Source organism: Somniosus microcephalus, chromosome 1 (assembly GCF_052327205.1).
Source record: "Somniosus microcephalus isolate GS21.2 chromosome 1, FLI_Smic_1.0, whole genome shotgun sequence".
NCBI classification, from domain to species: Eukaryota; Metazoa; Chordata; class Chondrichthyes; order Squaliformes; family Somniosidae; genus Somniosus; species Somniosus microcephalus.
Genome location: NC_140987.1, coordinates 416,947,530 through 416,973,179, shown reverse-complemented (window position 1 = coordinate 416,973,179; position 25,650 = coordinate 416,947,530). Strand labels below are relative to the sequence as shown.

Sequence of the window (25,650 nt, the reverse complement as noted above, 5' to 3'; positions counted from 1 at the left end):
GGGCAGGTTTTTCATTAGGTTCTTTTGGAAAGAATGGGCCATCGCCCAAACTGTTGTCTATATCAGATCCAGACAAGTAGATAAGCTGTTACAAAAGCAAAATGCTACGAATGCTGGAAATGAAAACAGAAAATGCTGGAAATGCCCTGTTAACACATTCAGATGATTTGAGCATGCGCTGATATTTGGTATGTTGAAATCTCTACTTTGCCTGCAAGCTCAGCGGGGTTTGTCTGGCAGAAGTCCTCTTTTAGGAGGGTTTAATTGGCATCCCTACTGATCTAGCCTTGGACAAATAGAGAGGTCAAAAGACAAGTCCCCTGACTTAAATGTCAGCTTGACCCAGTGGCAGCAGCCTCATCTCTGAGTCAGTAGGTTAAGGGTTCAAGCCCTACTTCAGGGAATTAAGCACATACGCTAGGTTGACACTTTAATTTAGAACTGAGGGAATGCTTCATTGCTGGAGGTACTGCTTTTCAGATGAGATATTAAACAGAGGCCTAGTCTGTTTGGGTGGATGTAAAAGATCCCACGCCATATTTGAAAAGAAGCAGGGGAGTTTCCCCAGTATCCTATCCAATATTTATCTATCAATTGTCACCTCCAAAAACAGATTGACTGGTTATTTATATCTGGTTGTCGGCGGGACTTTGCTGTAGACAAGTTAATAGCCATAACAGTGCCTACTTGTCAAAAAAGCAATTCACTGACGATGAAGCACTTTGGGGCATCCTGAGGACATTATATGAATGCATGTTTTTTCCTATGGACATAGAAGACAAAATAAAGCAAGGAACACATGGATTAGTCAGTCCAGTTAGAAAAAAAGAAAGGATAGGCCCTTAAGGCCCTTAACAACCAGTTAAGTGCCTCTATAATCCCATTTTGAGAGGCCTTTCTGATTTTAACACATTTCCCCCGTACTGCACGCCTCCCCTGGAACACGCCAGGTAATCCTAGCAGCCTCACAAGTGGATTGTTTACTAACATCTGCAGCTCCACCATTAAAAAGGAGTGTTCACCAATGATCATTTACAGGTGGCAGAACTTTGTTGTCTCAGGTCTGGGGGAATTTTTAGCAGGTCTACTCATTGTTGTGGAAGTTTGGAGGCTGACACCCATCTCCAGTGTGACCTCCTGGGAAACGCCTCTCCCCACTTTGACTGAGCGCTTCCTCAACTGAGGCATATACCAGAAGCATGGGAACCATTTATTTCCTTTCCTCCTGGACATCAGATTCGGACGAAGACCAGCCGTGGCAGCAGCAGAACCCTGAACAACAGCAGCACCAACAGCAGGAGCAACAACAGGAGCGCCAAGCTGCTGCTCACCCACCTGCACAGGCCAGAAGGCGCCAGCGCACGACCACATTGCTGCCCGGGATGCAAGGGACACACTCATGTTGGCCAGATTTGCTTAGCCTGCACAATCAAACACTTTTTCCTCGCAACTTCTTACCAGAGCATCGACAATGGACAAGAACCTATGGATTCCTATCACTCTGACCACCATATTAACAATTGCAAGTCGCCCTAAGCCCTCAATGTGAAATCTCATTTACGAAATGACACAGGCCACAACTTCAACATTTTCCATCAAATCTGTTTATCATAACAATTCAAGGATGGCTTGTCAAAAATCAATACAACAGAACACCCAAGTGACTTCCCTTGTGACTACTTGTGCTTCATCTTCCTCTTACGCATGCTCCTACGTAGTGCTTCCCCTGAGGCTTCAGCAGATGTGGAGGCCCCTTGCTCACTTTCTTGCTGCTCCTGTCTCGACACCTTTGGTGGCCGTCCTCTGGGGTTGCGAACCTGTGAGGGCTCGGCAACAGTCTGCTGCTCCTGCGGCTGTGCAGGGGCTGAGACGCCCATCTCAGTTGGGTGAGGACTCTGGTGGGGCTCTGACCGAGGGCTTTGCAGTGGCATGGTCGTGTGAGCGCTTGGAGAGGAACCCCCACTTCCTTGTTGTCTGCCACCAACATCCCTCTCATGGATCAGCCCCACTTCAGAGCTAGCAAGTAGCTTGAAAGCACTTTGCTGCACTTCAAGGGGGCCATGAGAACCCGTTTCTGCACTGGAAGTCCTACTCCAGAGGACTTCCATGAAGGTCTGGTTTCTATGCTCAATAGCTGACCATCGCTTCTCAAGAGATGTCAGTCTATTCTGAACAATGACCATGTTTTCAATACCCTGGCAACTAAGCTCCTCCATGGTGTTGTGTATGTACCTTTAAGAGAATAACTGGTCTCAGACTGCAGTACCGGCAGTGACCACCCCTGTATAAAAGGCGCTAGTAAGCCTCTGTAGTTTCAGTTTCCCGATTGACTCCTTTCAGTATAGACTTGTTTTGTTCAACTCCTGCTGTCCGTGTCTCAATCATACACGGACATAATACTGGTGACGAGCAGATACGAACTTACCTACACTCTGCACCACCTCCTGGGATCCATTCCTGCAGTGAAGTGAGCAGAGGTCGAGGCCAGAAGGAAGAAAGAAGCAGTAGAAACGGGCGTCGACCGTGGGCATCCGCCCCTGTGTTAGCGGAGTTGAAGATTGCTGGAGAAGCTGTCGAAAGCGGGGCCTGGTTCCTGTCGACGGTGCTTCAGCTAATCGGGCTGGTGGCAGGTAGTACACTGATCCTTCCTGGGCTGCGGCGGTCGCGAACTCGAGCGGGTGGCTTGCAACGGGGCCGAGCAGCGTTGTCGGAAAGAGGAGAGAGAGAGGGTGGAGCACACAGGGCGCGGCCGGTGCTACGAAGCCGGGCTGCGTATAGACCCGAGAAGAGGGAGGCAAGAGTCCCACAGGGTTGTTCCACGATGGGAAAATAATTTAAAAAAAAGAAATATTAAACGCGCAGGAAACCGCGAGGAGCTGCAGGTTGCAACGGAAACCGCGGAAAGCAGCGCTAGCAACAGCGGGGAAGAAGGCAAAAGCGTGGGAGGCGCCATCTTAATCAGCGGGGAAGAAGGCAAAGCGCGGGAGGCACCATTTTGTTAAATCGGGGAAGAAGGCAAAGCGCGGGAGGCGCCATTTTAGATTTTCAAGATGCCGAAGACTGGCTGTATGGCTGCCTTTGATAATACAATAGAGGACTGGACCACGTATGTGGAAAGAGTCGAGGTATATTGCGAGGCAAACGAAATAGCCGATGAGAAAAAGGCATCGGTATTGCTAAACTTAATGGGCGCTAGAACGTACGGCCTATTGCGGGACCTGATTACTCCAGCCAAACCGAAGGCGTAGAGTTTTAACGAAATTGTTGCTGTCCTACAGGAACACCTAAACCCTGCACCGCTGTTGATAGCCGAAAGATTTAAATTCCACAGGAGAACTCAGCATAAAGATGAGAGCAATGCTGAGTACCTTACGGAACTACGCAAGCTAACAAAACACTGCCAGTTCGGAGCAGGACTGGCAGATACACTACGGGACAAATTTGTCTGTGGACTCCTGAGTGAAGGAACACAGAAGAAGTTACTCTCAGAGAAAGAGCTGACGCTAGATAAGGCTTTCAGCGAGGCAGTATCGTACGAAGCAGCAGCCAGGGGAGCTGCGGAAATTCAACAAAAGCCACAGGAATACGGCACCCACGAAATGACACGGGGATTTGTAAAATGTTATCGCTGCAGCAGAACTAACCATGACCAGAAGGACTGCTGGTCCAAGGACAAAATATGCAGGCAATGCGGAAAGATGGGACACATTGCACGAGTTTGCAGGTCTGGGAAGAAGACCAGCGACAACAAAAAGGCTACTAAGGAACCGTACAAGAAAGTACAAAAGATGACGGACAGTAGTTTCGAAGACCAGATGAGCGATAGTGAATCCGGGAACAGGAGACTAAGCTGTCTCAAACTTCACAATGTAATCGCAAAAGAGGATCACCGAACCATTTGGGTCACCCTCATGATAGCAGGGTCCCAAGTTAAAATGGAATTGGATACAGGATCAGCGCTAACTGTCATGAATCGACGAGACTATGAGCGGCTATTCTCACACATACGCTTGAGAGAGACATCCATCGTCTTGACGACGTATACGGGGCAAAAAGTGTACCCCAGAGGAAAAATAAGGGTGCCTGTCGAATACAACGGCAAGAAAATACAGAAATTGTATCTCTACATACTGCAAAATGGTGGACCACCGTTATTGAGACGTGAATGGATCAGGAAGATAAGCTTAGATTGGCACTCCATTCATGCAATGACGGTGGACGGTAAAATAGATGAAGGCGTCACTCCTGGACGATTGTCAACAATCTTAGCTAACGCCAAAGAGGTATTTCAACAAGAACTGGGCACTCTTAAAGGCGTAACCGCCTCGATAAAAATAGAAGAGAATGCAATTCCCAAGTTTTTCAAAGCAAGACCGGTACCATATGCAATTCGCCCAGCCGTCGAGGCAGAGCTGGAGAATCTGGAGAAGGCAGGCGTGTTGTCTAATGTCGACTGGAGCGAGTGGGCGACACCCATCGTTCCTGTCATGAAGAAAACATTAAGCAATAAGTCTGAGGAGCCAAGGAAGGTTCGCATCTGTGGGGATTTCAAGGTGACGGTGAACCCAGTCCTTCACACAGTACAATATCCTCTTCCAAGGATGGAAGACATCTTCGCCTCACTGTCTGGAGGGAAGCGTTTTACAAAAATTGACCTAGCACAAGCATATTTGCAGATGGAGGTTGAAGAATCCTCTAGGAAGTATCTCACGATAAATACTTACAAAGGTCTTTACCAGTATCATCGATTGGTATTCGGAGCAGCATCGGCTCTGGCGATATGGCAAAGAGCGGTGGAACAAGTCCTGCAAGGGATTCCGGGGACTCAGTGTTACTTGGACGACATCCTTGTGACAGGTGAAGATGACAGTGAACACCTTAACAACCTAGAACAGGTGCTCACTAGACTACGGGAACATGGGCTACAAGCCAACCGCCCCAAGTGCGAGTTTTTTAAGAAACGGATATCGTATTGTGGCCACGTGATTGATGAAGAGGGGTTACATAAGTCCCCTGACAAAATTGAAGCGGTTGTTAAGGCCCCAGCGCCTGAAAATGTATCGCAACTGAGGTCATTCCTCGGATTGGTGAATTACTACCATAAGTTTTTGCCGAATTTGTCGACAATCCTGCACCCACTGAACACCCTGCTACGGACGGGAGTAGCATGGAAATGGAGCAATGACTGTAAGCGGGCCTTTCAGAAGAGTAAGGACTTAATCACTTCAAGAGAAGTATTGGCTCACTACAACCCAGCACTGCCGATCAGACTGGCGTGTGATGCGTCTCCCTACGGCATTGGGGCGGTACTGTCACATAAATTCCTTGATGGTTTAGAGAGGCCGATAGCTTTTGCGTCACACTCGTTAACTTCTGCCGAGCGTAACTACGCCCAGATTGACAGAGAGGCCTTCAGCCTAGTGTGGGGGGTGAAGAAGTTCAATCACTACCTGCACGGTCAAAAATTTACTCTACTAACCGATCATCAACCTCTTGTCTCCATTTTCAACCCTCAGAAGGGCGTACCGATAGTGACAGCGCAACGGCTGCAGAGGTGGTCCCTTTTCCTAGGGGCACACCAATATGACATCGAGTACAAAGGAACTAAACAGCATGGGAATGCTGATGGATTGTCACGCCTACCGTTGCCGACGGTGGAAGAAGAAGACCTTGCAGTGGATCCAATGGAGTTATTCCACTCGACCATAGTCGAATGTCTCCCTGTGACGAATGCAAACATAGAAAAGGAAACACGGAATGACCCGACACTATCACGGGTCTATGATTTAACGGTGAAGGGATGGCCAGCACATGGCAAACCACTGCTGCCAGCATTCTCGCCGAGAAGAGAACAGCTGTCAGTGTGCAGAGGAATCTTGATGTGTGGATCCAGAGTAGTAATTCCACCTCAGTTGACGGATAGAGTGCTCAATGAGCTTCATGAGGGTCATCTGGGTGGGGTAAAAATGAAGAACTTAGCCAGAGCGTTTGTGTGGTGGCCGGGAATCGATAGAGAAATCGAAGAGATGACCAAGAGCTGTGCAGGATGCCAGAAGGTCCAAAACGCCCCACCACAAGCTCCTCTACATCCATGGGAGTGACCCTCATCTCCATGGCAAAGGGTGCACATTGATTTTGCTGGTCCCTTCATGGACTCGATATTTTTAATTGTGGTGGATGCACATTCAAAGTGGCCAGAGGTAATAAAAATGTCCTCAACCACCACGGAAAAAACTATCACAGTTTTACGAACCATATTCGCCAGGAATGGGCTGCCTGAACAGATTTGCTCTGACAATGGACCACAGTTTGTGTCTGAAGAGTTCCGGAGGTTCTTAAAGAACAATGGTGTTAAGCATTACACATCTGCCCCATATCATCCAGCCACTAATGGATTGGCCGAGAGGTTTGTTCAAACATTCAAGAAGGCTATCAAGGCAATGTGTAATGAAGATATACCCCTACAACACAAGGTGGACAACTTCTTGTTTGCCTACCGGAATGCAACACATGCGGTTACCAACCAAACTCCAGCCATGATGGTCTTCAATCGAAGACTGCGATGCCGCTTGGATTTGGTTAAGCCAAACGTCTGAAGAGATGTGGAGAACAGGCAGTTTCAGAATATGAATGAAAGGCCGACCAGGAGTTTTAAGATAGGTCAACCAGTTTTGGCCCGGGACTACCGCACTGAGAAATGGTAGCCAGGAACGATTTGTACACGGCAAGGACCTCTCATGTATACCGTGGACGTTGGAGAGAGCATTGTAAGACTCCATACTGACCAGATTCTAGAGTCACTGGAAAACGTCAACTCCACACCACGATCTGATACACCTGGTAATGAAATCGACGTACCAATTGCAGCTACTGCAGAATCGGTGATATTGGAAACAGAGGAACCAAACAATGACATTGATCCTGACTCAACCTTGCCAGAGGAACCTGATACCCCAAAGAGGTGTTATCCAGACAGAATCAGGAAGCCTCCTCAAAGACTGAACTTATAATTGCTTAAACTTAACCAATGTATCTAGCAACCGTAATTGTGATTGTAATTAGTTATCATTTAGTTGTTAAATGAATGTTATGTACTGTTTATCTAAAAGGGGAGGAATTGTTGTGTATGTACCTTTAAGAGAATAACTGGTCTCAGACTGCAGTACTGGCAGTGACCACCCCTGTATAAAAGGCGCTAGTAAGCCTCTGTAGTTTCAGCTTCCCGATTGACTCCTTTCAGTAAAGACTTGTTTTGTTCAACTCCTGCTGTCCGTGTCTCAATCATACACGGACATAATACATGGCCATAGCCATCCTCTCCTCTACGGTAGCCAGCCTTATCACGGAGGTAGCCATTCTTTCCACGGAGGTTACCATCCTTTCCATGGTGATGCGTTCATGCGCCAATGCCTCCACAAAGGCTCTGCTCATGTTCGCGATGGACTCCTCCATTCGTTCCACACTTGCAGCGACCCTGGAGACAAAACCTGCCAGAGATTCCTGCACCTGTTCCTGGAGTTCCAGCACCGCTCTCCTTCTGAATGGACCCGGAGGCACAGGGTCGACATGCAGCTGAGCTGAGCTGGGACAGTCCTGTGGCCTTCGATGAGGACTCTCCACTGCTGTCCCTGTCTCCACCATCTGCTGATGCTCACTTGTGATCTGTGATACACCAGGTGACAACACTACTCTATCTCGCGAAGGTCCCACCAAGGTGTGAGTTTCTGCGCTGGTGCTGGGTGTGCTGAATTTTGCTGACACTGCACCCTCAGAGGTTGCAGCTTCCTCTGAGGAGTCTTGAGGCTCAGGCTGTTGCTCCTGGACAGTGGGGACGGGGGCTGTCGATGGTCCTGTGGGGGAGTAAAGGAAAGAGTTAGAGGTGTGAGGTAAAGGTTGCATGCACATTGAACTGTGCAGATGATCATAAGTCAATCTGTTAGAGCATCATAATCATTATCAGTCACTCATGCAATGTCAATGAGAAAGAAGCAAAACTATTCTGTCGCCAGCTTGCTGTGATGCGCCCGTCTGTCCGTCCCCCACTTGCAAACTGTCCTCCACTCCGGCGATCTCCAGGGCCACCTCTCCGAAGTAGTGAGCTGGGCTACTGTGGGTGGCCCTCCTCCTGTCCTCGCTCTTTCCCTCTTATTGTGGGCTCTCTTTTCTTGCAATGAGGGACACAAGTGCAGTTTGAGTGAGAATGAAGGAGTGAGTGTAGAGAATCCATAGCACAGATGCTTAGAAGGAGACAAAGGGCCCTCCCTGTGTGTTGTAAGTTGTTGTCATTGCATTACAGTGATAGAGAGTGTGAGGGCTGCATGGTCGAATAGTTAAGTGAATGTGACCATAGAGAGAGAGGGAATGGGTAAGGGTGCAGGGATGTAAGGGTCAAGTGGGATGTGGAGGAAGAGGTTGGCAAAGCAGAGTGCTGGTGATGAGAGGTGATGGGAGGATCAGATTGAGAGTGATGGGATGTCATACTCACTTTTCCTGCGCGGAGAAGGTCATGAAACCTCTTCCTGCACTGCAGTCAGGTTATGGTGCACATAGAAATTGCGTTTACCTCTTGGGCCACTTGCAGCCACACAGCTTTAGTCTGCTGGGGAGGCTTTTTCCTCCCTGAGGAAGGGAAGAGCACCTCCTTATTAGATCTTGCTCCCTCCACCAGAGCTTGGAGGGAGGCCTCATCGAATCTTGGAGCACACTTTGGTCTACTGGTGGACATAATTCCTGAAGGAAGCGCTCAGAACAATGGGCATAAAGTTTAAAGGCTAAAAAAGAAGCAAGGCTGCTTGCAGGCCTTAAATCCAGCAGCATTGCTGACGTCATCAGAGACGACTTTCTGTATGAAAAGGCTCATTGGGCCAGGGGTTCCCACACACTGGAAATCAAGTGCCCAATTAGGGCAAAGTTGCACTTTTGTCCCACTTCGAGATCCTGACACGACGACCACCTGACACGCTCCAAGCCCGCCCCAAGGCAAAATCGAGCCCCATATGATTTCCAGCTCATATCACTACTGTTACACCCCTATCGGGCAGCATGGGAATGCCCAGAACTGCTGAATCCGATAAGGCAGTCCCAAAATTTGTAACAGTTGGTCACTAGACAACTGACAATATGGGTTTGCACCCTTCCAAAGTGGACTGCAAGTATGAGGAACCCCTCATGAGTGACACAGGCCTGAATGTTTATCTTGGAGTTGGGTCGGGTGCCTGCAGGCATGAGATAGGCATGAGAAGAGGAAATTGGGTGATCAGGAGCTGGGATGGGATGCCGCTGGTGGGCTTTATGGATGGGATAGATTTAGTGGCAGTGAGGGAAATAGTGGAGGAGAAACCATGAAATGAAGATTTGGGTGCCCAAAAGGTGTGAGGAGAGCTGGAAGGAGAAGGGTTGGAGGCGTACAGTGCATTTCACTGCGCTATCCTCTCTAGCTAACCCAAATAACTTTTTTTCCTCCATTTGTTTGCTTTTGTCTTCTTCTATCTTGAAGACTGGGTTTGGATTCCACAGTTGCTGACAATTCTTCAACTGAAGCCTAGACTGTGAGTGTTGGCTGGCTATTCAACTGTGGAAGGGGAAAGCACAGAGGATCCCAATTCTTTTCTCACGTAACCGCAGCACAGGAGCACTTTACAGCATGAGCCACTGGATGGAAATAATGAGGAGGGAAAGCCAGCTAATTTAAATTTAAATTTCCTTTAATTTATATAGTATAAAAATTATCCAGTCAGTCATTACATTTAAATTTAAATTAAAAGGAAGATGCATGAGATGAGGACTTACACCTACTGAATTTGCCATGACCAAGCATAGCCCACTCCTCCTTTCTCTGATCTATATCTTCTAAGTTAACTCGCAAGGTCACTTTTTCCATCTTCCTCCTTGTTTCAGTTTCCCACTATTACAGCAGTGAAATGGATCAAAGCGAGCTTCCATCACGTATGTCCCAGCTTGCTAAATGTCATTTTATGCAAATGAATACTTTCCAGCATAGTCTTATCTCAAACCACAGATGTACATATTGTTTACACGATAAATGAATACTCAGATGTTAACTCTGTTCATGTGTAGCAATGGGGGAGGAAAGGGTGGTACCATAACTTACCACAAAGTGCAGGTCTCCATCCTACGTTTTACTGAACATAACACTCGGCACCCCCACCAGACTCAGACAGAGTGCAGGACAGACAAAATCATTTTTATTTAAGACTAGCTGGAGTGCCCGGCGGTGCCGAGGCTTTTTCGAGGGCATGTTGTTGTTGGAAGAGAGAGAGAGAGCAACTGAGGGGAAGAGAGAGAGAGCGACTGGGGGGAAGAGAGAGAGCGACTGGGGGGAAGAGAGAGAGCGACTGGGGGGAAGAGAGAGAGCGACTGGGGGGAAGAGAGGGCGGGGAGGGGGAGGGCGGGGGGGCGGGGAGGGGGCGGAGGGCGGGGGGGCGGGGAGGGGGGGGAGGGTGGTGGGGGCGGGGAGGGGGGGAGGGCAGGAGGGGGGAGGGGAGGGGGGAAGGGAGGGCGGGGGGAGGGCGGGGGGGGAAGGGAGGGCGGGGGAAGGGAGGGCGGGGGCGGGGGGGAAGGGAGGGTGGGGGGGCAAGGAAGGGAAGGGAGGGGGGAAGGGAGGGGGGGAAGGGAGGGCGGGCAGGGGGGGGAAGGGAGGGCGGGGGGAAGGGAGGAGGGAGGGCGGGCAGGGGGAGGGAGGGCGGGGGGGAGGGGGGAGGGAGAGAAGGGGGAGCGGGGGAGAGAAGGGGGGTGAGAAGGGGAGAGAAGGGGGGAGCGTGGGAGAGAAGGGGGGGAGAGGGGGAGAGAGACAGAGGGAAGGAGAGAGAGAGGGCGAGTGGCCCACGGCCGCAAATGGAGCCAAGCCCCGAGAACAGGCGTGAGCCGGCTTGAGGCTGAGAGACGGCCACGGCCACGCACGGCCACGACGGCCACGCCCCGCACTCCCGAGAGCCCCGCTCTCCAAGCCCCAGCCGCCCCGCCCCGCACTCCCGAGCCGAGAACAGGCGTGAGCCGTCTTGAGGCTGAGAGACGGCCAGCGGGCCCGGTTGCCGGGGTAACCCTTCACACTCAGCAAGCCCCGGCCGAGATCCGCACTCCCGAGAGCTGAGCCCCGCCCCGCAGTCCCGAGAGCTCCGCCCCCCCCCGCCCCGCAGTCCCGAGAGCCCCACCCCCCCGGCCGAGCCGGCTTGAAGTCCACCGATTACGGCTGAGAGAGACGGCCGGTGGGCCCGGTTGCCGGGGTAACCTGCGCAGTCTGTGAAACCAAGAGAATTTTTTTTTTTTTTTTTTAAAAGCTGCCATGGAGAAGGAACGCGCAGTCTGTGAAAGCAACAGAAATTAAAAAAATTTTTTTTTTAATAAACGGGTGTTAAGAAGATGGGAGGCCATCTTGAAAGTTTTTTAATGTTTTTAAAAAGCTGCCACGGAGAAGGAACGCGCATTCTTGCTGAAAACACCAAAAGTTATTTTTTTTTAAACGGCTGTTAAGAAGATGGGACACCATCTTCATTGTGTTTTAACGTTTTAGACATTGTGTTTTGACGTTTTACACATTAAAAAAAAATCGCTCCTAGCAAATAAACACACAGAAGGTGAGAATAAAGATGGCGGCCACTCACCTCGGTTCAGAACAATAAGGCCCGCCCACACACGCACCGATTGGTCGACCGTCAGGTGACCAAAGCGTAGAATTGGTCAATCGTCCCGTCACTCGACCGTAGGAGGGCCCGGCCGCACGCGGCAGCAACCCGGCATACGATTGGTTGACCTCGAGGTCACTCTGTCGCTAATGAGCGGATAATGAGATGCTAATGAGTGGAATGTTGAAGGTTTTTCGGATACCGCGGGCGCGATTTTAGCCCGGCCGAAACGTAAATACGCTTAAGACCATTTTGGAAAGGTAAGCTTTCTTTCGACGTAACGCATGCGTAGGTATGCTCTGTAACTTTCGAGCGCATAGCCCGACAGACGCACACGTGAGGACAGACAGACAGAAGGACAGACAGACAGAAGGACAGACAGATCGACCGATTTATATATATAGATGAGGGAAATAAGTTATTGAATTGGTTTACAGAACAAGCTGCATCCTGTGCTACCATCTGTTCACAGATAAACAATACAATGCACAAGCTCGACATTGCGTATTCCTCAGGCCGGACTGACCGGGCTGCCCTTTGGTAGGTGTGATTTAAGATATAAAAAAAGAAAAAGAAAGACTTGCATTTATATAGTGCCTTTCACGACCACAAGGCGCTTTACAACCAATGAAATACTTTTTGGAGTGTAGTCACTGTTGTAATGTAGGAAACATGCCAGCAAATTTGCACACAGCAAGCTCCCACAAACAGCAATGTGATAATGATCAGATAATCTGTGATGTAAGCCCCCAAAGTGTGGACTGAGTGATATACACAGTCGACAACACTGGCTTGTTGTAAGAAAGACAGACCCAATAATTGAAGTAAAAACGGTTTATTCAGGCCTGGGGAGCTATGGCTCTTGCGTCCCAACACAAGGCTCCAACTCCACCGAATCTCTTGAGGTTCACACAGTTATACAAAACTTAAGGCCCTGCCCTAAAGGCGGGGATAAGCTTATTAACATATACAGAATTATAGTTAAATTGTAATTATAAAACCATGACATTCCATTCTTCCAGTCGCTTACAAATCTCACATTTCGTTATCAGTTGGTCTTGTTACTTTCTCATGACCCGGGCCTCAATTTTATTACTTTACGATCGTCCATTTGCTGTTGTCAGATGGCTTGGTCTTTCTAAGTATTTCTCTAAGATAGTAGATCTTTCCAAAGCGGGCAATCCGCAGACTTTCTGTCTCTCTCTCTTGAATTATTTCTACAGAGCAAAAACACTTTAGTTAGTTAAAAGAATAGAACCCTATTGAGCTTCACACTTAACAAACCCTTAAGTGCAAGGGTGTCGACTCGCGTGGCCGAACCCATATATCTCTCCCTCTTTCTAAGGGGTTGTTTTGACAGTTTTAATCTCTCCGCAGTTAACCCATAGTCCTGTTTAAACCTTATCTGGGTTTATACAATTTTTACAGACTTCTATTGTTCAACTCAGAGCACAAATTAACCTATTCCCTCCATTTTATATATTGGTGTTATAGATGAATCCTGGTTTGTTTTACCTTATTAAATCCAATTTTTAATATCTTACTTCAGTCCCCCCTTTTGACCTTTGGACAATTGCTCCAAACAGGTCAACGTGTATTTCCACTTCCTGGTGTCTGCCAGAGCGTGCACTCCCTGGCCTTCTACCAGTTTAGGTTATACATGTATATATATATATCTTATCAATTTGGAGGCCGACTTCCCCCTCTGTGGTATGGTGGTCTTTCCTTTACGGTGGTCTTTCCTTTAGGGTGGGCTTTCCTTTATGCACTCCGTCCGGTGTAACCATTCCCGGGGCCCCTTAGACCCTACACTAATGGTTGAGGCTTTTCTGCTCAAGCCTGTCCCTCATTCCCACGTGGGGTGTGTGACGTGCCAATTCGAGACTGTCATCACACACCAGTCCTCATTCACCACCCTCCTTCTGCCACCCTCCTTCTGCCACCTCCATCTTACGGTTGGCCGGCCCGGTCTTTAATTACCATGCCCAATTAATCCCACATAATTTCAGTCGCTTCCCATCGCGTCTTACACCATTTGCCTTGGAGAGGCAGGGGAGTTGTCCATTCTTAACATCGCTACCTGCCCCTCCTCAGGCTCTACTTCCTTCACCGCACCAATTTCGGCCTTACTCATTCTGGCACAAAGGCACTGGAGAAATAAAAATACACAATATATCAGAATAACAATCAAGAGGAATATCATTATGCCTTGTACCACCGAGGCGCCCACAGTCCCCGACCATCCTGGTCCCCAATTATCAAAATATGAGGAAGTGGGTGAGTTTCCTCTAATGTTGCACTAATGTCTTTTTGTTGTTTCTTTAAGCCTTCTTCTATTTTATGATAGTACTTTAAAATTTCCTTTTTTTCCTGCCGTAACTTCTGCCAAGCTTCCTCTAACTTAGGAATTGTCTTGGGCTCTGGTATGACATAAGTTTCAATCCTTTTTAGTAAGTCTCATATTATCAAATGACCAGGTTTTCCTATCTGTATAAGTATCTTTCGACCAATACAACGGTTTGGTTGGGGAATGGTATAAGCCATATCTTAATATTCATATTTCTGTTCAATTGTGGTGACACAACAGGTCCCATTGTTCCTTGATGCTACCCAGGTCCAGTGTATCCCCTTGGGTGAACCTCGAGGGTGCAATTGGTATTTTTCGTAAATCCGTACTCGGATGTGTCTCCCTCGGTGGGGGGGTGTGTGCACACCCATGTCCTTCCCTTGTGGTGGCACCCGTCCACTACCACCCCCCTTTAGGTTTCATTCTTCTGTTTATTATCTTCATCCCTTTCCCAAAGTGTCTTGGTAGGGACATCATGATATTTAACCCACTTTCCCTTTGTACTTCTCCTATATTAATCACATCGTATCGGGGTTGTCCCCCTTCTGGGAATTGTGGGATGGCCAGTACAAAGCCAATCATCTTAGTCCATGGGGTCAGACAATCGCCTGCCCAGTGTACTTGTCCCATTTTACATTCCTTACATAGGCTTTTATTTGTGTCAATCCAAGGTTCCAGATCCTTATTAGTAATCCAATCAGGGATCTGTCCATTATTTATTTGCCTCATGTTATGCTGAGCATTCAACAATATCCATGAGCCCTACGTGGCACATATTAGTTCCTTATCGGTTTGGCGAGAAGCATTATTAAGTCTATCAATAATTGTATTGATTGTTTCTGCATGGGGGGCTACTATCTCTTCCACCCCCGACAATTGCATTATTGTTTGGTTTCCCTGCCAGTGTCAATTGCTGGCTATTTCCAGTAGCTTGTTTTAGTAACTTCTCTATTTTTGCTTGTAATTCTTCTACTCCTTCGTTTACTCCTTCTATGTCCAAGCTATTAACTGTTGCTAACCCGGCCGCATACCCTGCTCCGGTCGTTTCCAATACTCCCCGTTTCTTACATCTTTGTAAGATAGATTTTTTCCTCCTGTGGATCCTCTAATTGTTTTACCCACAGGGAGTTCCAGGTTTGTTTTGTATCTCAAAAGTACTCATATTAATGGCAAGCTTAGTAATTCTATGTGCTACACTAGAATACACCTCATCCTGTGTTCTCCTTATTACTAATCCCCCTTGATAATGGCAATACTTATGTTCATCCCTAGAATCAAGGCGAGGACGCTCCATCTCATTCCGGACGTCCAATGTTCCTGTAATTACAAAAAGGGGGCTGGTCGTCACCAGCCAGTTAGAATTATTCTGCTCTTATCCATTTTATCAGTTCAAAATGCTGTACATCTGGTTCATTTCTTGTTCTGTGGCTCTGTCCCCAGACATACCTGAAGATGCAAACTATGGCATATAATATCATCATACACAGCCTATTATCATCATACACAGCCCTATCATTGATATATGTAGTAACTCCCCTTCCCATTCTTTATATCTTCTAGTATACTCCTCACTCTGTCAAAAAGGGCACCATCTCTGGTTTACTCATTGTCTTTCTTATATATTTTTAACTGGGTCCAGTGTTTCCACCTTCCTTTACCCGTTCCAGACCCATCTACATGAGCACGTGTCATTATTCATTAATACTTCATAAGGTCCTGACCATCTGGGTGCTAGCCCTGGTTTGGCTGGTATTATTTCTGCTATCACTTTGCTGTCTATTGCAAAGACCTCCTTCTGGTCGTCCCGTGTATCCTGTTCTCGATCCCGTATAATCTGTTGGTCTTTGGCCTCATGTCTCTAACTATCTGTCCAGATTTATCTTTGGGTAACAGGACAGCTTCCCAAGCAGTCTCCTGGCCGTTTGAGACGGTGCTGCAATTAGTTTATAAGATAACTTCCATTTATCAAATCCTAATTTTCCTTCTATCACTGTGGGGAAATATCAGCTTAACATTAAGAAACTTAAATTTAATAATGTCCAATATCTTTAAATTCTATTCAGTAATACTGAAGTTGTTACTTGGTGAACTCAAACAGCTGTCAGTGGAAAGGGTTAACTCCTTCGCAGGCTTTTGAAGGTGGAGTTAAACATTATTGCGTCACTTCACGCAACCCAAAAAACATCCCTGACTGAAAGACAGTTGTGGTTTCACACTTTGATTCAACATGAACATTTGGGCTTCATTGGTCAGATTCCCTCTCTCAGTTGATCGTTTAGCTGCCCATCCTCTTGTGTGCTTTAATTTATTATTACGGACTCTTTGGGTAGGAGAGAGGTTCCTACTAATTCTTTGATTATATTCTTGTCTCTTACGGGTCTTCTCCTGGTGTCATATATCCCTGCCTACTCCCGCTATCATGTAATCAGACACCACCCCAAAGGCATTCCGACTATCTATATAGGTTTACACATTTTCCTTTGGCTACCCCCCTTTGATCAAATCCTGTATAGGCTGGGCCATTTCTACTTTGTTTCCCGGGCCTGCCTGTTTGTTTGACTTATAATCTGGGGGCCAGTACACTTCATTCGCTTTAGGGTCGACTAAAGCTCCTACTTCTCGCAGTATATCTATCCCTAGGATTGTTCCTTCGGTGTTCTCGCATACCCACAACTGTGTAGGTATTATTATTATAGCCAATTTCTAGTAAGACTGTTTCGCTCTTATAAGCCCTGATTCTTCGTCCACCGATTCCTGCTATACTAACTGAAAGTTTCGTTCGGGGCAAGGGTAAGTCTGTCAATGAGATTGTGGCTCCTGTGTCTATTAACATTTTTTCACTGTCGGCCCCCTACCAATACATCAACAAACATCCTCGGATCCGCCTCCCCTCTCTGGCGCGGTCCCTTCCTGCTGCCATCCCTAGAAGCTTGCGAGCAATCAAAGCACGCAGCCAGTCCTAATGCCCCTCCCATCTGTTTTTGGGCATTTGTCTCTTCCCTTGTGTCACTATGTATCCTAGGTAGACTACTTCATCCTTCCCTACCTATACCTTTCTAAGGTTTAACTCTAGTCCCGCCTTCTATAAGGCTTCCAGTACCATAGTCAATTAAATATTGTAAAGGGACCTGCCGCTATCAGATATTCTTGCGGAGTGGAGTTATCTTATTCAATTCGGACTACACCAATTTACATCAACCAGAATTTCACTGTGGCCACAATGAAAGTCTGGTTTTAATAGGTTAATTTACCTCATAACTTCAAGGTTAGATCTTAGACTGAAACTTAATCTTTCATTAAACAAACTTTTTGTTGCTCTTCTCAGTTTTTACACTTCAGCTTAACTTAAATTGTAGTAGGTTTTTTTCATTCTGAGGGCACAATCTTATTTGCACATTCTTAAACTTCCAAAATCCCCGACAAGACAAAGGGGTTAAATGCTTTTACTTTAACACAGAGAAGTGGGTGGAGCTACAACACACAGCAGACATTTCTTTTTCTTAACGGACAGATTTTCAGACAAAGGAATATTGAATCCTCTTAAACATTCCTAATCAGGAAACATCCACACTCACACATTTTTGTACAAACTGTAATTTCAGCATATGTCTAAGGTTCCTTTCACTCAGCAAATCTCGTGTTTTACTTGTCTTGGTACAGATGCTAATAACTTCCATGTTGGTAAAGCTTTAAGTTTATCTTTTCCTTCCTTTTTAAATCTGACTCAACAGCTTTCCCTAGTTTCCAAATCCCTGTTTGTTTTTTGTTTTTTTGCTGGGGTTTCAAATTGGTTCGCCTGCAAATTAGATCTTTTTCCTTCTTTATCTCTCCCTTCTGTTTCAATTCCTTACATTATCTGTTGCCTCTTTATCTTTAGCTCCTCCCCACCAAGCCTTTGGCTCTCTGCACTGTTTCTTTTTATTTTCCAGGAGTCGGGTTATAGAATCCAGGTCCCTTGAGGATTCTTCTTCCACCCTCTTAGTCATAACTAACTGCTATGTTTCACGCATAATTCACGATGTTGAGGAATTAGGTTTGTACGCTACGTTGTTCGCCCCATAGCGTCACCTTCATTAGTTTCTTGCTTTCTATTAGTCACTTCGTTTCGTTAGACACACACCAACCCTTTAGTCCTGAGGTTTTGGTACTGTGGGGTCTGTAGCTCCCGGCGTCCTACTTGATCCTGGCCGTCACGTGGGACTACTGTCCTCTTAATTCAGGCTCAGGCTAGGTGCTGGGGACAGACCTCACCCTTGTCCGTTCTAACCTCTTTATGACCGTAGGGTTTTATCTCATTCACTCACCACGGTGCACCCATTCATTCAATTGTTGAGATTTCGCCGTCTCACGGATAAAGAGGATTTCCCGCCTCCCCGGGGTAGGGGTCTTTCCGCCCCTGTCGGTTCGCCTACACACGGCTAAATGAGGACTTCTCTGCCTCCCAGGGTTTTCCGCCCCGTCGGTTCGCCTACCTACGGCTAAATGAGGACTTCTCTGCCTCCCAGGGTTTTCCGCCCCGTCGGTTCGCCTACCTACGGCTAAATGAGGACTTCTCTGCCTCCCAGGGTTTTCCGCCCCGTCGGTTCGCCTACCTACGGCTAAATGAGGACTTCTCTGCCTCCCGGGGTTTTCCGCCCCGTCGGTTTGCCGCTATACGGCTTAGGGAACACCTTATCCCTATCTTTTTAACCGCCTTCAATTAAGGGTGTCTTTCTTTTTATAGTTCTTTTATACGTCGATTCTGACTCACCGTCTCGCCAGCGATTAACCCCTAATTTTACAGGTGGTAATTAAAACATACTCACCCGTCTTAGGTTAACGCTGTCCGAGAGTCTGGTTCAGAACGCGAATCCCATCCTCGTCGCCAATTGATGTAAGCCCCCAAAGTGTGGACTGAGTGATATACACAGTCGACAACACTGGCTTGTTGTAAGAAAGACAGACCCAATAATTGAAGTAAAAACGGTTTATTCAGGCCTGGGGAGCTATGGCTCTTGCGTCCCAACGCAAGGCTCCAACTCCACCGAATCTCTTGAGGTTCACACAGTTATACAAAACTTAAGGCCCTGCCCTAAAGGTGGGGATAAGCTTATTAACATATACAGAATTATAGTTAAATTGTAATTATAAAACCATGACATTCCATTCTTCCAGTCGCTTACAAATCTCACATTTCGTTATCAGTTGGTCTTGTTACTTTCTCATGACCCGGGCCTCAATTTTATTACTTTACGATCGTCCATTTGCTGTTGTCAGATGGCTTGGTCTTTCTAAGTATTTCTCTAAGATAGTAGATCTTTCCAAAGCGGGCAATCCGCAGACTTTCTGTCTCTCTCTCTTGAATTATTTCTACAGAGCAAAAACACTTTAGTTAGTTAAAAGAATAGAACCCTATTGAGCTTCACACTTAACAAACCCTTAAGTGCAAGGGTGTCGACTCGCGTGGCCGAACCCATATATCTCTCCCTCTTTCTAAGGGGTTGTTTTGACAGTTTTAATCTCTCCGCAGTTAACCCATAGTCCTGTTTAAACCTTATCTGGGTTTATACAATTTTTACAGACTTCTATTGTTCAACTCAGAGCACAAATTAACCTATTCCCTCCATTTTATATATTGGTGTTATAGATGAATCCTGGTTTGTTTTACCTTATTAAATCCAATTTTTAATATCTTACTTCATCTGTATTTATGATGTTGATTGAAGGATAAATATTGACTAAGACACCAAGGGTAACACCCCTGCTCTTCTTCGAAAGAGTGCTATAGAATCTTTTATATCCACCTGAGAGGGTAGACGGGGCCTACAGTTTAACGTCTGATCCGAAAGACAGAACCTCTGAGCACTTCTGCAGCACTGCACTGGACTGCCAGCCTAGATTTTGTGCTCAAGTCTCTGGAGTGGGATATGAACCTACAATCCTTCTGACTCAGAGGCAAGGGTGTATCAACTGAGCCATGGCTGACACAGAGCTTACAATCAGCCTACAATTATAACATCTTATGCAAACTCCCTTATACACGGCTATGCATGAGATTATCAGACAGATTCTTAGCCTAGGTCATTGTAACGGATCAATTTCTGCCTAAATATATAAAATATCAGACCATCAGGAATAGGTAAATTACAAGAGATAAAGAGAGAAACCTCAAATGCTGGAAATCGGAAATAAAAACAGAAACTGTTTTGAGATACATAGCAATTCAGCCTTGGATTCAAATGAGGAAGATAAGTAAACATTCCAGCTGAAACCTTTCATTAGAATTTCATCAAAATGTTAACCTATCTTTCTCTTTCAGATGCTGGTGGACCTGCTGTGCATTTTCAATGTTTTCTGGTTTTATTGCAATTAAATTAGTGCCTGGCCATTTCTTTACACTGAAGATTTGTAGGGAAATAAATAGAGTTCACTTTATGAGCATTTTGTCTAGAGAACATGGGCTGGATTTTCTCAATGGAGATGAGTTGGAGGCAGGACTGCTGCTTGTCGGGTCAATGTCCCACCACCATCATCTTCTGACCAACCAGAGGGATTTTCCCCTGATTGACCTTGTTAAGCCCGCTCAGCAGGCCAATTAGGGAGGAAGTCACTGACAGAGCACGTCAACGTCTGACGTGCTATCCTGTCAAGACTTCGTTAAAGAAGCAATGTCAGCGTTTGACAGCTCTGTGACGCTGTCAAACACTGACATTCTCTGCAGTTTGATGAGTCCTTGTGTTCAGGACTCATCAAACAGAAAATGTTGGAAATACAGGGCAAATCATGAAGAGTTTCCACCTGAAATATTAACTCATGCTTTCTATTGCAGATACTAACAGACCTGTTGTGCCATTCCAATGTTTTCTGTTTTTATTTCATATTTCCAGCATTTAATTTTTGTTTTTCTCTCTAAGACTTTGGTCTTCTTCTTATCGTGTCCACGGACAGTCTATACATAGCCCAGCCAGAACTGGACACATTTTTGCGCCTTGTTGTTGAATTCGGCAAGATCTTTAACAGTGCAGGGTTCCTCTGACGATGGACATTGCAGGAGATGTTGCATAGTCTGTGCCTCAGTTCCACATTCACAAGTTGTCGGGCTGGTTGAATATCCCCATTTGCTTAGTGACACCTTTGAGCAACCTACACCAGTCCTAAGTCTGTTAAGGCACTTCCAGGTTGCCCAGTTGCAATTAGCTCCTGGGGGAAGGCTTTCATCAAGTAAAATTTCCATCGCTGGGGGTTGTTCAAGACTGGCGAGCCGATCTTTCCACAAGGCGATGCAGGCTTCAGATGAGGTTGATTGTAATGGAACAACACTGTTCATGAAGCTCTTTCTTGACTTTAGGCGGCTGGGTGTAGGTGTATGACAATGCAGAGGGTGTCTCTCATCTGATGTTTGATGGAGTCGTTCTTTCTTGCTGGCTACCGTTCTTCTTATATCAGGGGGAGCGATACCCGCCAGGATATATAGGCTGTTGGTGTTTGTTGGTTTTAAGCAACCTGTGATAAATCGGCAGCTTGCATTCAGAACGGCATTGGTGATAAGTTCAAACACAAGTAGAATAATTAGGTTCCAACATTTCAGATTTTAAGGCATAATATTGAAGACTGATAAATACCACATATAACTCTATCCTCAAAGAAGACTAGATTAACCCAGGCAAATTCCTTAATCTTGCTTACTAAATAGCAAATAAACTACTCTGCCATTGCAATGCACAATCTGTGAACTAGCAGTTGATAGCAAATTTGCCATTATATGGCATGAAGCAAATAATTTAGTCTTCTTTGAGGTTAGAGTTATATGTGGTAGTTATCAGTCTTCAATGTTACGCCTTAAAATCTGAAATATTGGAACCTAATTATCTGCAATAGAAAACATGAGTTAATATTTCAGGTGGAAACTCTTCATGATTTGCCCTGTATTTCCAACATTTTCTGTGTCTTTAAACAAAGACCTTGAAATTACACTGAGTGATATTAGCATGCATTCACATTAAGTTCTCTTGTCTGCTATATTTACAAACTCATTGGCAAATTTATTTTAAACAGCAGATAAAGGAATTTCATACAAACCCATTCAGCATCGTATGATAAGTTCACAGCATGGAATGTCAGTCCAAAATTCTTTATGGTTTTACCTTTTCTTTTGCTGAAAGTAAGACGCATGGAAAGTGGACGCATGGAAAAAGTCATTGTGAAGTGGCTGCACCTGAATGGGCAGGATGGTGGTGTGCCCTTCAATGTGGCAGGAGTCTAATTTTGCCTAAACTATCTGTAGCAGAGGAGAATGATCAAAAGCAATTAATATAAACCACAATGTTGGCGTGTTGCTGATAGTCTCCATCAAATAACCACATTCTCTTGGCTTTGAATGTAAACTGTACTTGCGAATAAAAGTTGCTATCGGTTTAACTTGATGCAGAAAACCAGATGAGTGACATTCTGGATAGTTTCACACCCACAGTTCCTTTACCTTGCTTCACTTGCTGCACTTTCACAGCATAGAATGAAAGCAAAAAAAATATATCTATATATATATCTTTTGTTAAAAGAGAACAATACACAGTCTAATCTGAAAAGCAATATTGGCTTCATGTAGGAAGCTAAAACAAAATATCCAAGCATATCTATATAATAGATAGATAATCTGAACTGAGGTATAGGTGACACAATATAAAAATTTGCAGACAACACAAAAATAGGGACCATGGTTGACTGTGAAGAGGACTGCAAGTGGGAGAACTAGTTGATAACATTTTAAAAAAGGTATATGCTTTCCGAAGTGTTATAAAGAGAGACATAGAGGATAAAGGCAGAGATGATGTTAAACCTATCGCAAGTACAGTTTACATTCAAAGCCAAGAGAATGTGATTATTTGATGGAGACTATCAGTGACACACCAACAGTGTGATTTATATTAATTGCTTTTGATCATTGGTTAGATTACAGTTTGTGTCCAGTTTTAGTAGCCCTACTTTAGGAAGGGTGTCCTGTCATAAAGAGGCCACAGAAGAAACTTACTAAGATGATACCAGGGATGGGAAACTTTAGTTATGGAGAAACTAAGAATACTTTTACGAGAGTAGAGAAGTTTAAGAGGAGTTGGAAATCATGAAGGATTTTAATAAGGTCAAGAGGGGAAAAATATTTCCACTGGTCAGTGAGTCGGTAACCAGAGGGTAATCATCACCAAAAAAATGAAGGTAGAGGATAGAAGATTTTCTTTTTTGCAGAAGGTTGTTAGAACATGGAATGGAGCATGAGAAAAAGGGGTGGAACCAAACTCCATTATACTGTAACTTTTAAAAGGGAAGTGGATAAATATTTGAAAAAGAAAATGTTTTAACGGTATGGAGAAAGGGGACTGGGACTAAATAGGCAACTCTTTCAGGGAGCTGCACAGGCACAATTGGCCAAATGGCCTCCTTCGGTGCTGTAAAATTCTATGGGGGAAAAATTCAGTATCGTCCCATTTGGGGCGCCATTATCGGCCGTGCGCAATGTTTAGCGCCTGGCGCTAATTATCGCCTCCGACAGCAAACTTGGCTTTTATTGCCCCTGGAGGTGATCGGAGCACTAAATCAGGTGCTTCACACCTGGCTCAAGGCGCAAAGGCCGAGGAGCGAGGCGCAACCTCAGAGTGCTGGTGAAGCAAGGAAGGGCAAATCAAAATAAACCTGCAAAGTGCTGCTCAGTACTCAAAACTCCTTCACACAGCATTGAATCTCTCCAGAAGTCTCTCTCTCTCTCTCTCAGAATGCGTGGTGCAAAATTGTCACAGACAAAAAAAGGCAGGAAGCGGTCACCTTTAGATAGCGCTCCCCTAGTCCCTTTCTGACAGCATAACGCTCCCCTCAACCTGTCGTTGCTAACGGCAGGTGGTAAGGCAGGGGGCGCCATGCAATATCCGGACCGGGCGCTAATGGGGCGTTGCACACTCGAATGATGTCACAATCTGCCGGCGCAGGAGATCGTGGTGGTAGTTGTAGTGTATGTGCCTTTAAGACAGAACCACTTTTACAGCTCCTGTATACTGTAGTACCGGCAGTGACCACACCTGTATATAAGCCTTGCGCATGCCTCTGTACCCCCAGTCTTGAGACTACCCTCCTCCAGTAAATACCTGTTTATCGTTAAGTTACAGCATCCGTGTGGTTATTGAAAAACAGCATACTCTCAGAATCACGGATCTAACAGTGGCGACGAGTGTCGATTTGAATCTACCTGCAACTCTGCATTTCCCTTCGAGGATTCGCTCCGGGAGGGCGGTGTAACAAAAAAAAAAAAAGTCGAGGCCAGGAACACGGGCGTCGACCACGAGCAACTGCCCAGTCGTCCATCAGAGAGTGAACATCACAGGGGAGGCTGTGGAGGGCCGGGCTTGGTTCCCCAGCCACGATGATCAGCAAGAGACTGACGACAGGTCCAGCGCAGACCCTTCCCGGACAGCGGCGGCTGGAGCCGACCGACGGCGGAGAGAAAGCCGAGCAGCGTCGACGGGGTAAGACAGAGGGTGAAGTGCACAGGGCACAGCCGGGGGTTGAAAACCGAGCGGCATCGAGAAAAACAAGCCGGAGAGAGAGAGGGTAAAGCAACAGCCGGGTTCAGGACCGAGCGGCGTCGAGAAAAAAAAAAGAACGCGCAGAGCACAGCCAGGGCTCAAGGGCTGAACAGTGTCCGCGGGGAGAAGAAGGGAGAGCGCGGGAGACGCCATTGAGCCGCGGAGAAGGAAGAGCGCGGGAGACGCCATTTTTAGAAGCCGCAGCGGAGAAGAAGGGTGAGCGCGGGAAGGAAGGAAAGCGCGGGAGACGCCATTTTGTGCCAGCGGAGAAGAAGGGGAAGCGCGGGAGACGCCATTTTTGACAGTTAAATCACACCCAGGGATGCCGAAGAGTGGCAGTATCTCTACGTTCGACAATGAAGTCAAAGATTGGGCGACATATGTGGAACGTATTGAGGTGTACTGCAGGGCGAATGAAGTGCCAGATGCTAGTAAAGCACTGGTTTTGTTAAATTCCATGGGTGCAAAAACTTATGGGTTACTGCGAAATCTAATAACCCCAGAGAAGCCGGTGAACAAGAATTTTGAAAGCATAGTAGAAATCCTACAGGACCACTTAAACCCCACACCGCTGCTGATAGCAGAACGATTTAGGTTCCATAAAAGGAACCAACACAAAGACGAAAGCAATGCTGAGTACCTAATGGAACTGCGCAAGCTATCGAAACACTGCCAGTTTGGAGCGGGACTAGCAGATACGTTAAGGGACAAGTTTGTGTGTCGGCTACAAAGTGAAGAAACGGCTTCTATCAGAAAAGGATCTTACGCTGGACAAGGCTTTCAGTATGGCAGTATCACACGAAGCAGCCGCAAGGGGAGATGCAGAGATACAACGGAGACCGCAAGAATATGGCACCAATGAAATGTCCTATGGAACAGGGAAGTGCTATCGCTGCGGCAGAACAACACATGACCAGAAGGATTGTTGGTTCAAGGACCAAGTGTGCAGACAGTGTGGAAAAGCAGGACACATAGCAAGAGTCTGCAGGTCTGGGAAGAAAACCAACAGTAAGAAATCACCACAGGAGAAGTACAAAAAGGCACACCAGGTGATGGACAGTGGTTCAGATGAACAGAAAAGTGACACAGACTCCGGAAGCAAGGCGCTGGGTTG

General features: G+C 46.3%; 1 long non-coding RNA gene across 1 annotated transcript; it reads right to left on the bottom strand.

Moving 5' to 3' along the window:
- Nucleotides 1-12,461: 12,461 nt before the first annotated feature.
- On the bottom strand, nucleotides 12,462-22,459 carry LOC147125212 (uncharacterized). Its single transcript, XR_015079776.1, has 2 exons — nucleotides 22,113-22,459; nucleotides 12,462-19,338 (listed from the first exon to the last, which is right to left on the bottom strand). It is a non-coding gene; the product is annotated as an uncharacterized LOC147125212 (long non-coding RNA).
- Between the last annotated feature and the right edge of the window lie 3,191 nt (nucleotides 22,460-25,650).